Source organism: Lycium barbarum, chromosome 12 (genome assembly GCF_019175385.1).
Source record: "Lycium barbarum isolate Lr01 chromosome 12, ASM1917538v2, whole genome shotgun sequence".
NCBI lineage: Eukaryota > Viridiplantae > Streptophyta > Magnoliopsida > Solanales > Solanaceae > Lycium > Lycium barbarum.
In genome coordinates, this window is record NC_083348.1 from 95383261 (window position 1) to 95394415 (window position 11155).

Here is an 11155-nt window from a genome sequence, read left to right on the forward strand (position 1 = left end):
ATTATGTTTTCTATAAATATTATTTTAAACAACACTATTATACTTTCATTTAAAATTTTAACAACATTTATAAGTCATATTTCAAAATAGCATTAAAGTACTCTTTTATACAAATTATTATTTTCTACAAATTCTATTTTAATAGTATCCTTACATGTCCATTCATAACTTTAGTCATACTTACAAGGCTACTTTCTTTTTCCTATAATACTATATTTACACTTAGCCTAATTAATTATAAGTCCGGTCGGTTAACCATTATTAATGGGTCTTATAGGATGCCTAATACCTTCCCTTTAGACTAATTGAACCCTTACCTAGAATCTTAAGTTTCGCAGACCTTAAACAGAGTTAACTTTAAATATAACTTTAATAAACTTTAGGTGTCCTAATTCACCGTAAATAATTAGGTGGCGACTCCTTAACAACAAACACGAAAAACCGGAATCTCCAATACGTCATACTTCTAATTTAATTTTAACCTCCGGGTAAAAAATGGGGTGTGACAGCTTGGCGACTCCGCTGGGGAATCACTTAGGTTCTAACCATAACGGACTTAGTTTAAATAGGTTTTGTGTGCTTATTTTGATTACTTTATTTGTTTGTTAACTGTTTTTACATGCTATTAATTGTTTGCTTGATATAAACTGTTTGTTTCATATAAACTGTTTATGTGTTACTGCTTTGATAAACTGTCATTCCGTTCATATTTCCTCCACTTCTGGAAAACTCACACATATTCACACACTTAAAACGGCTTCGCGGTTCGCGCCCGTTCACTACTAAATTACCCCTTTAGTTGGATTGATCTTGTGGATTTAGTCGATCAGCGGTGCAGTCGACGGCCACGGACTTTCCACTCCCAAGTTGTCCGCTTGGGAGAACCTTGTGTCATAGGAAGCCAACTCTTAGTCAGCCTAAGATAGAGCTAAACCAACACCCTTTATTAAGAGCATACATTTCATGACCTAGGAGGTTTAATACCCTTGGTGCATTAAATCCATTAGATGACTTTACCCAAACGTCCAAGCGGGTTCACGACCCCAAGTGACACCAATCATACTTTATGTGCATGTTTGAAGGATAACTGTGCCTAAATATTGACTATTTGCTTTAATTAATTAAACTTTAGGAGGGAAGGATGATTAACGTTTCTATGACAGGTATGGATTTGCATTGGAGTACAATGAATGACGAAGATCAATGACATCACAAAAACGGGGCTGAGATTTAGACATAGGAAATTGTATTCACTTCATTTAGATTAGGAAACACTTTATGTTGTATTCATTTGACATGTAATAAACGTTACATTACTTTTGTACTTTATTGTTGGGGAAATAGAATTTGTTTAAATAATCAAAGCAACGGGATGACATATTATGGCACATTTTATCCTTTAAACAACGTTAGGCCCACCTCTGGCGCAAAGAGGTCACATGCATATTAAGACGTGCTAGTTGTTTTGATATAATCGTTTACATTTGTTTGACAACTTGTTTGACTCTACTTGATAAATTATTCGCTACATGCCTTACTCGACTTTACGTGACCATGACTTTACCTAGATATGTTCATGGGATTAACATCGTTTATACTGTATGTCTATTTTATCTTATTCCCAAACAGAGAGTTGATTCGTGTTGACGCTCGATGGCCGACCATCCTTACATCACGAGGTCAAAGACGTCATCGTTACCTGAACGTAGTTGGGCTGTCCAAGGAAATGAAATTACTATGTCTGATTCGGCCGCATCTGTTCCAACTGGTGTAGAAAACCTCGTGATCGCTAGCGATCCGCCTGAAACTTCCGAACATGGAACTGCTATTCAACGGGATGAACATATCGCCCGCCTGACTCAAGAAATTGAGAATCTACGTGGAGAACTAAATCGGGTTAGGGACTTGACCAATTTATCCATCACACTCCAAAATTCACCTTCTGAACCTAGCAATACTGCACCAGAACCACTTCGTTTCCCATCACTCGAATCCCCAGTTCCTGAGCATTTTCCTCTCCAAAACAATGCACCTACTAACAACAACTTGCCTCCGATCACCCCCGCAAATCCACCAAATCCAACATCCGTCTATACTCCCCCACAAAGTCAACCAACCACTTACACTAGCTATACTCCTCCACAAAATCAACCACCCACCTACACTACCTATGCTACTCATAATCCACCACCCGTCAACCCACCAAGCCAATCGCTAGTTCATACTCCCTATGTTCCTTTACCCACCAACACTAATCCACTACCCACGACCACTCCTCTAAACCCACCAAATCAACCACCTATAAACACCAATTATAACACACCACCTCTTGTCCAAAACACCCCCATCGTCCAGACTTATCCAACCCAGCATATGCACGGGGCACACTTTGTCACCCCAAATGCACAATATGTTCCTCCGGTATATGCCACAGAAACACAAACCTTTACCAACCCAGTAACGGTCAGGTTCCAACCCGAGGTAGATCAATACGAAGAAATGGAAAGGGATGCAAAGGCAGGGGCAGATAACATACTGCTAAAAGAAATCCACAATCTCAAAGAAGCAATGAGGAACCTTCAAGTTGCTAGAGGAACTAAGAGTGTAGAATATGAGGATCTCTGTGTCCAACCTGACGTCGATTTACCCGTAGGATACAAACCGCCAAAATTTGATACATTCAATGGAACAGGCGACCCTCATACACACTTAAGGGCTTATTGTGACAAACTGGTTGGAGTGGGCAGAGACCAGAGCATAAGGATGAAGCTCTTCATAAGAAGCTTATCTGGCGAAGCACTTACTTGGTATACACAACAGGATGTCCGTAAATGGCGTGGTTGGAGTGACATGGCGCAAGACTTTATGGACAGGTTCAGTTTTAACACTGATATCACACCAGATAGAGTTTACATGACTAAGTTAACCAGGAAGTCAACTGAGACGTTCCGCGAATATGCGTTACGTTGGAGGTCAGAAGCAGCCAGGGTTCAACCTCCGATGAATGATAGGGAAATGACTGCTACCTTCATTGAATGCCAGGCTGGCATATTTTACGAGAAAATGATAGGTATGATGGGACAAAAATTCACAGAAGTTGTTCGAATGGGAGAAGCACTGGAAGAAGGAATCAAATCGGGGAAAATTCAGGATCTTATTGCTTTACAAGCAATGAACAAAGCTATACAATCTGGTTCTATCAACGGGATTAAAAAGAAGAAGGAAGATGTCGCTGCAGTCATGAACGCTCAAGGACATGAGCCGAGCCAAGCCATTCCATACTTTAACCACCCACAACAAACTTTCCACCCTTACCACTACCCTGAACCCTACCAAGCTCCACTACCTCCTTACCCCGTTTACAACACCCAAGCAAACTACTACCAACCCCGAGCGCCTCCGCATCAAAACCCACGCCCGTATCAACCCAACCAAGCTCCAACTTACCAAAATCGACCACATACTATACCTAGAGCCCGTCCAAACCCTGACACCAAAAACACCCGTAATTACACTCAGATCGCTGAACCCTTGGCTCAATTGTTCGAAAGAATGAAAGCAGCAGGCATAATACAACCGATTGAAGGAAAAATTCCCGAGCCTATCCCAAAATGGTTTGATGGTTCCAAAAGCTGCGCATACCACTCTGGAGTTGTTGGGCACGCCACTGAAGATTGCTATGGGCTTAAAAACAAAATCGAAGCCCTGATTAAGGAAGGAGTAATTCAGCTCGCTGAAGCTAAGCCCAATGTGGTCAACAATCCTTTGCCTGCTCACGGAAATGCCAAGATTTAGAGGAGTCCAGTGCGGAAAGAGTCAGATCAACAACTTTGTCGCTCTCGTGGGAACAATCCAATACAACTACTCGCAACACCAAGACACTGACAATATGGGGCGCCGAACCAGGAAAGACTCTGAAGAATTGGACTTGTACTCCGTCCTCGATCCGTCGGGAGCCTTGGTAGCATGAACATGTAGTGAACTTGTTTTCTTTTATTGATGCTTGAACCGTACTCAAAATTTTGTTTGTTTTGCTTCACCTTGTGGAAGCTTGAATTGCAAAACTATGAATGCATTTCTGATTTTTCTTAATCATCTATTTTCTACTTTATTTATCAAAACTGTCAACTCTACGATTGTGACATGAAATGTACGAATAGACAACACACATTCCGAGAGAGTAACAAAGAAACTAGGGGGACAAGACAAGATTCCACTCACAAGAATTGAAATAGCCGAGAGGTGATAACATAAGCCTAAAAGCTAGCAATTCAAGAAGAAATCAAAGTACGACATTAGGTTAGACAACCTAGTTTGCAACCTTTCCTTTAGGTGCGAACTACGCTTGACCTGATTCCTCGGTGGATACGTAGGCAGCCCACATAGGGACTCGGTCATACTAGGTTAGAATTTTTTTCCATTGGCATGCATACGAACTACGCTGACCTGATTCCTTTGGTGGGATACGTAGGCAGCCCACAAAGGGTTCGGTTGCTTTACAACAAAAAAAAAAAAAAAAAAAAAACCAAAAAATATCTTATCCGTACGAACTACGCTGACCTGATTCCCATGGGGGATACGTAGGCAGCCCACATAAGGTTCGGTTACGCTATAACAGAAAAATCAAAGAAAACCACACAGGGCCTGATTCCCTCGGCGGGATTCGTACACTATCAATATACAGAACCGTCACACCTAGATAAAATCCAACAAACCCTTTACCATTGATATAACAGAACTACGCTGACCTGATCCCTTGGCGGGATACATAGACAATCCACATCGGGTTCGGTCCCTTTATTAAATTTCAAACCATTCTTTATGTACCTTACGAATTACGTTCTGACCTGATTCCTCGGCGGATACGTAGGCAACCTATATAAGGTTCGGTCACACCGCAACATAAATTTAGTACACCCCTCAGAACCAAAACTGGGGCATATTTTTTTGAAAAACAATATAGACAAAATAACAGTCGTGCATCAACAAGATTAAGGCTACCAGACAGGAAGTATTATGAACCAATTACTTTAGAAGTGTCACAATCCGAAGTTGGCAGAATATTTTACAACTTACATACATAAATTTACATATATATCTTTCCTTACATACATACATTTACATATACATATTTCACAACTTATCTACATATAGTTACATTTCCTTATACATATTCTTATATACCTACCTTTCAAATGAAATATTTTCTTTCAATTATTTTCACTACTGTTCATCTACCGAGGCTTAAACAGAGATCACAAGATCCAAACAAACAAGACGAATGGAGCGCCAACCACGTCAAGCTTCGAGTCAACACGAATCAACTTCCCCCTCCCAAACTAAGAATTTTTCTTTGAGTGCAGGAACTTAAGACCGCGAGATCAACAGTCAAGTCTATCAATCATGGCAGAAAAGCATCATCTGGCTCAATATGGCCTCGCCTAAAAAGCCAAACGGCTTTATTTCTAACCCTATCTTTAATTTTTATTTTATCACAATAACTTTATGACTTTATATACCTGTTTTGTAGGTTGACGAAGTTGGAGGCGAATTAAATCAGGATCGCACGTCATTAGTTCAGCCTGTCACGATACCATCAACATCATAAGCCAAACGGATATTCTACCGCTTTGCTCCATACTTTACCAATTACTTTATCATATACTTCACCAGCTTTAACCATTTTACTCTGAACTTTGCAGGAATTATTGTCAAGTCCCCGAAGACAACCGGAGACACATCATCAAATCTCTGAAGACAACCGGAGAAGTATCATCAAGTCCCCGAAGACAACCGGAGACGCATCATCAAATCTCTGAAGACAACCGGAGACAGATCATCAAGTCCCGAAGACAACCGGGCATCACTTGGCTATACTGCCTCATATGCATAAGCCGGACGGCTACACATCATCAACTCTAACGATTTTACCTTGAACTTTACAGGAGTATCATCAAGTCCCCGAAGACAACCGGAGACACAACATCAAGTCCCCGAAGACAACCGGAGACACAACATCAAGTCCCCGAAGACAACCGGAGACACAACATCAAGTCCTCGAAGACAACCGGAGACACAACATCAAGTTCCCGAAGACAACCGGAGACACAACATCAAGTCCCCGAAGACAACCGGAGGCACAGCATCAAGTCTCCGAAGAAAACCGGAGACACAGCATCAAGTCCCCGAAGACAACCGGAGACACAACATCAAGTTCCCGAAGACAACCGGAGACACAACATCAAGTCCCCGAAGACAACCGGAGGCACAGCATCAAGTCTCCGAAGACAACCGGAGACACAGCATCAAGTCCCCGAAGACAACCGGAGACACAGCATCAAGTCCCCGAAGACAACCGGAGGCACAACATCAAGTCTCCAAAGACAACCGGAGACACAACATCAAGTCCCCGAAGACAACCGGAGATATCGCATGGCTACACGGCCTCACCTGCATAAGCCAAACGGCTATACACTTACTTTACTCCTTACTTCATTTCTTTATTTCATCATCTACTTTACCTACTTTAACGAATTTACCTTAAATTTCGCAGATATCATTTATCATCGAGTCCCGGAAGACAGCCGGAGACCTTATCACTATCATTTTCAAATGCAACTAGAGATATTATCACATCCTCAGCATACGCGTCACGCATTCATTCAAGTCCCTGAAGACAACCAGAGACAACATTAGCCACACGGCTACATTTTCATTCCCACACTCATATTTACTATCGTTTTACACTCTTTATAATTTTACACTTTCAACTTTATTACTAATTCTGACATGAATTTCAGTTTTGGCAGAAAATACAACCAGCAGAGATGCAACACAACGTGGAACTTTATCTTACGCAGTGAACTGGGGCAAATTGGCTGAAGAGGAATACCAAACTCACAAGAAAAGGTCGCGAATCTACTCTCGAACTCAATCCGCCTATGTCCACAAACACGTGATACATAGGTTAATTTCTCTTTCACATCCTCCGCTAAAACTCTACTAAATTTACTCTTCTCACAATCTCATACTCCTTTCTACACCCAGTGTCTCCATAACTCGACACTGGGGCATCTTTGAAGAATTTACACCGTGTCTAGTAGAGTCCTCCTTATGGGTGTGTTGTGCATCACATTTATAATTAGGAGGCTATAAGCATGTGTTCCATTCTTGAACGTTCTCGTCACCTGTCTACAACCCCGCAAGATTATGAATCCACAAAACTTTTGAACTACACATGGCCTGATTCTCGTGCAACCCGAGATATGTAGGCAGCTCGAAACTGAGGTTCGGCCATAATTTTCCATAATTCCTTCGGCCCTTATAATATTTTCCATCAATTTTTCTAAACCGTACTTTCTTAAAAACTCATATTCGTTGGTCCAAACAAAATTGGCTACTACGTCAACTTCTTCGCCCAAAGATTCTTACATCATCTCCGGTCGAAGAGGGGCATCTGTTGACACCCAATTTTGTCCCTCTCCTATTTAATTTACCCGGGTTTCTAAATTTACCGACGAGCTAAATACTTTATTTTCACTACTATTATTTTCGCTACTTTTATTTTTTAACATTATAAGTATTACTTTATCACAGATTTTAAACGGTTAGTCATAGTTTCATTCTCGGGTTTGGAATCGTTAAATTAATTACAAGACAACACTTTGCAAAATATTTTTTTTTTCTACATATTAATTATTTATTATATTTACATAATATATATTATACCAGTTATTAAACTAGAAGCCCAAAAATAATTAAATAGCGGAGGAAGGATCAACAATTTTCAGCCAAACTCATGACCCGAAATACGAATACAATATTATTTCCCTACCCAAATAAATAACCCACATTTTTATACCCAACCCATATTTTTTTCTACCCAGACCAGCTCACATCTTACCCGGTCCAGCCCAAATGAAATTGATCAGACCCGACCCAATATTTTTACCCTAAAACCTATTCTCTTTCTCTTTCTCTTACTCTTTTCTCCGCCTCCTCTCTCTCTCTATACTCTCCCTCTCTCCCTTTCACCGCCGCTCCCCTCTCCCACCATTTCCGCTCCTCTCACGCTCCTCGTCCCCACCTCGCCGACGACCCCATCACCGTTCCCCACACCACTACCCCACTCCGCTCCCCTCTACCCTACTTCCCTTTCTTTTTTCTCCTTTCATCATCATCATCGCCGCACCCCGCTTCCCCACTCTCCACCCACAGCCGACACACGCTCCTCTCCAACACCGTCGCCTACCCTACACCGCTACCCCACACCGCTCCTCTCTCTCCCCACTCTATAAAGACAGAGGAAAGGAGATCGAAGAAACCCAGTTTTTGGGAACGATAAAAAAACCCCTACAAAACACAAGTTTTAATGAAAAGAGGGCCTTACCCAAAAAAATAACAGCTAATGTATCATTCTATTTTTTATTTTGGTCTGAAGCCTTAATTACTTTAATCGGTTTCGAGTTCGTCGTGTTCGAGTAGATTCGTGACCGTCGACACCCACTTCACTGCACCCACGAAAGGTAATCCTCTTTCTTTCGCCTTTATTTATAGCATTTAATGATGTTTAAGTGTCTTTTGTGTTAATTATGTGTTTTAGTTTCCTGTTCGCATTTGATTATGAGATTAAATTTGTTATTAGGGTGATAAGTAGTATAATTGGCGGATATGCTTCCTGTTGGTTTATAATTATGTATTTAGTGCAAGATTTTGTTAAGCATGTGGTTAGTTTATAATCATGTTTTAGTTAGTTAATCCTGTCTTAATCAAAATCATGCCACTTTTGTTCGTCATGCTTAGTTAGCATCTCAGATCTGTCTGCATTTTAGACCTGTTAAACATACTCAGTGTGATTAGCTATGACTGCTATTGTGAAATGTTGGGTCTGAGTATTTGCTTAACTATACATATGCTATCCTAAATCTGAAATGGAGGTTGTTTGTTTGAATCCTTTTTTTTCTACAAAATGCTTAGCTACATGTTTAGGCCATTTGTTTGTAAATGTTATCTTTATTTATGGTTATTCGAGTCCATACTAGCTTGTGAGGGTCTCTTGTCATTAAAAATATATCTAGGCTGCTTAAGAGTAAAATGTATGTTGTATATGTGTAATGTCTGACCAGGCCTATTTAAGGACTACAACTAGGTTAGCTATGTGAATTATTCGTTCTCGGGGTAAAATATGAACTATCTACTTACGCTGTTTGAGAAAGATTTGAGTTTGTCACAGAAGGATATCACATTAGTGTGGTTTCTGTCCATCTCACTCTCCTCAAAGCTGTTGGTTTCTATGCTTGTATTATTAGTAGTATGTTTTTGTAATCTGATAGGATTGTGCATGCTCTAATATGTCTGTTTTGGTTAAAGTCCTTTGTTGTAGTGGTTTAGCAATATCGTATAGGTTCTGTTTGAAGTGCCGTTGTGGATAAGAATTTAAGATGTGCTTTACCTGCCACCTGAACTATATTAAGAATGGTATCTGATCATACTATTTGACTAAGGGCATGTTAGTTTATGGGTTCTAGGCTATGTAAACAAAGACTGCTGAGGTAAAAGAGGCTCAATACTTGTTTGTCTACTGTGAAGAACACTTATAAACACCAATAAGGCCCAGGTCAACCTGCATTCTTAACATGAACTTAGTTTTGCGTTATTTTTAGTTTGGTTTGCCACTGGGTTGTATTCTTTGTTCAGTTACAGAGTGAGTTTTGTTTTTGTGTTCTATGTCTACTTTAACTACCTAATAGCCTTCTTCTTCGTAAACTGTAAATCTTTGTTTAACTCCTGTGTTGGGATTGTCTACTTTAAGGTTGGAATTCATTTAAATATGATCTTGTTTGATTGACTAAGCTTGAGCTCACACTGAACCTAAAATGTTCATTCTTGGCATCTTCACAGCATGAAAACCCATCCCATTTAATGTTGCCTTGCATGATTGAGTTAATTACCAACTTGATTTGCTTTTGACTATCCCTGAGATGCCATATTATAGCCATCATCCTATTGCATCCATTTGCCTGCTAACTGGACTGTTTTAGAAAGCATGTTGACACTTCTACTGTCTTGAGCTCGACCTTTGTTAGTACCTGCATATATTGATACACCTATCTGGATTTAGCTACCTTTTGCTTAATAATTAAGGTTATTGTATCAGTGATAAATGAGATGTTCCATTTGAACATGAACCAGAGTATTGAAGCCTTTTTCATTGTCCATTATGCTTGCTGATTGCCCATGTGCATCCCACATCCATGCCTCATTCTTTCCATTTACCATTACTTTGCCTAATATGCTTCCATTATGGCTTTCACTCTACTTGGCATAGTGAGTATTTGAACTGCATCTGATCTGTCTCTTGTGCTGATAAGCAGTCCACATCCTCGTTTCCTTCTTCACTTGCAGCCACTGCTATGCAGATGTTGTTCGCCTTAGTATCTTATATAATTTCTTCTTGCAATATGCATTGCTGCTACTGGGCAGATGGTGTTCCTTAAATGTTATAAATGCTCTAATGTTGTTAAGGTACTGAGGTTGTATACCTACGTATACATAAGGTATATTTCAAATATACCAAGATATACACAGTATGTATACAATCTGTTGATTTGTTTGAATTTATACCTCACATGTTTAACATTATCCATTGATCGTATACTAATCCTTTCTTTTCATTTTTATGCATGACTATCGCATACGAGTCCCTCGGACCCGTCATCTCCCGCATTCGGTGTTGGGCTCAAACCCAACGCAATTTCTCTTCCAAGTCAGCCAATCTACAGTCAAACAAGGAAATAAAATTTGGGCCAAAAGCCCAATCAATGTCAACAGCAGACAGAAGGTCACAGCAGTCTAAAATGGGCTGAGCCCATTCACATCATACCTATTCCTCTATTTTTATTTTTTGTGTGCATATGATGTGTATTGTATGACTAACATTTTTTCTTGTTTGTTAATTTAGATGAACCTTAGTGAAGTTAAGGGTTTTAGTTTAGTAATGGGTAGTTAAATCCACAAATTACATTCACTTCTATTTTCTAAACTATTTATAGATAACATTTATTCGAGTAATTGATTTTCAAATAATATGACTATATATTTTGAGTTAAATAAATCATCTTTCATTCTTACTATCTCATGAACTTCAAAACATCGT